The sequence below is a fragment of the Tarenaya hassleriana genome, unplaced genomic scaffold (assembly GCF_000463585.1).
Source record: "Tarenaya hassleriana unplaced genomic scaffold, ASM46358v1 Cleome1685, whole genome shotgun sequence".
Taxonomy (NCBI): domain Eukaryota; kingdom Viridiplantae; phylum Streptophyta; class Magnoliopsida; order Brassicales; family Cleomaceae; genus Tarenaya; species Tarenaya hassleriana.
Genome location: NW_010965107.1, coordinates 1 through 1826, shown reverse-complemented (window position 1 = coordinate 1826; position 1826 = coordinate 1). Strand labels below are relative to the sequence as shown.

The 1826-nt window shown below is 38.4% G+C and overlaps 1 long non-coding RNA gene across 1 annotated transcript; it reads right to left on the bottom strand.

The window, feature by feature from the left end:
* Positions 1-47: 47 nt before the first annotated feature.
* On the bottom strand, positions 48-1394 carry LOC104809812. Its single transcript, XR_771212.2, has 4 exons — positions 1182-1394; positions 825-943; positions 559-621; positions 48-454 (listed from the first exon to the last, which is right to left on the bottom strand). It is a non-coding gene; the product is annotated as an uncharacterized LOC104809812 (long non-coding RNA).
* Between the last annotated feature and the right edge of the window lie 432 nt (positions 1395-1826).

The window sequence follows — 1826 nt, the reverse complement described above, 5'->3', positions numbered from 1 at the left end:
AACAAAAAAAAAAAAAAAAAAAAAAAAAAAAAGGAAATTTGGTCCACCAGCTCAACGACAATCAAACTTCATCCACAACATACTAACTCAATACAAAAATTAAGTTCTACAGAACGATCATTGGCCCTGAAAATTAATAAATAATCAGTCAAGGAAATCTGCACGAGCAAAACCAACACATGAACCCCTTTAAACCCCAGGATGTAATTTAAATGTCACTTGCCAAAGTTTGTCCACTTGTTTCAAGATGTAAATTGCACAAGACAGATAGAGAAACGGAAACAAACAGGAACTGCCTCCTTTTAAGCACAAATGACCACCGAAAAAGAGACTGTTACATTATAAGGGTGAATAAAGAAAGGCAATACCAAACAGATTCTCACCAATAGCATAGTACCTGAGCAGTTCATCCAGGATACCAGGTAATTGCAACCCGCATTCCCTCGATTGGCCGCTGCAGAAAAATAACAAGAAGTTGCTGTCGGCATTCAAAACCGGGAAACAACAGTAGAGGAAATGAAACGTACAAAGGAATGACACACAGTTGAAGTTTCTTACTGCCCAAGTAAGAAACAGCTAACTGGCTTTTGACAAGATCTCTGACGTCCAGATCCAAAGGACCTAAAAATTCAGATTTCCGATTTTAAAGAAAAAGATCATACATACATCTACACTCTTGTGAACCAAAAACCTATAAGCAGAGACTCCACAACAGACATTTGAAGGAAGCGATCAGATTCAACTTCAAGCTCAACTCTTAAATCATATACGCATAAATGTTTTAACAAGATTAAAGCGAAACCCAATAAGATATGATTAAGCACCTCTGATTCCATCACCGCCCAACGTGAAACCAGCGATTTTGCCCTCCAATGTCCAAATTCCACTTGATTACGCGCTCGCTAACCCAAAATGCTCGCAAATATAACAAACAATCACGACCCTGATCACAATTTCAAACAAGGACAAAAACAAATTTGAAAATTAAAATCATCAGCATCATGATCGATCATCATAACCCAGAAGCAAGAAACCATGAACGAACCCATTCCTGGAAACCCATTCCTGGAAATCAAGAAAATACAAGACCGGAAATGAAAACGTCGAGAAAATCAATTTCAGAACCATGCGAACAGAAAATCGCATAGAGAGAGAAAAAACGGAGGCAAAACCCTACAGACCTCGAAGAGAAACGAACAACGGAGAAGAGAAGAACTCCGGGAATTCCTCCTCTTGTTCCGATTCCCGGACGCTTCTCCATCATCGACGCCCTTCCGCTTACACCCGCCGGAACATGAACCGCTTCCGACAACCTTCTTGATCCATCGCGACGCGCTTCTTCGATACACCGGAAATGTCGCGAAGAAATCCATCTCAGAAGAACAAGAGAGTGAAGAAGCACTGCAGTGCTCTTGGAAGGAGATGACGCGACGGTTCAGATTTATACAAAGTAAATATCTCAATTTACGATTTTACCCCTTGTCTAAGGGAGGGTTTTGGACCCAACGGATAAATAATAAGGCCTTTTAGGACAATTCACATACTGGACAGCTTGGCAGCAATCCATCACTCTTTTTTTGAAATTAATTTTAAAAAATGATTATTAATTAACAGCTGCCAGTGTTATTCACGCATGTACTGTTTTAGTTCCTTTTGAATTTTTCACCATTTTATATATCGTTTTAAGTAAAATTTGAAATCGTATATCTTCTATATTTATTAACAGTGATTACTTTGACCGAATTTATCAAAGTCGTGAAATCGGCTTATATTCTATTTTTATTCTTATGTAACGGTTTCACAAATCACAATAACTTTCGAGATAT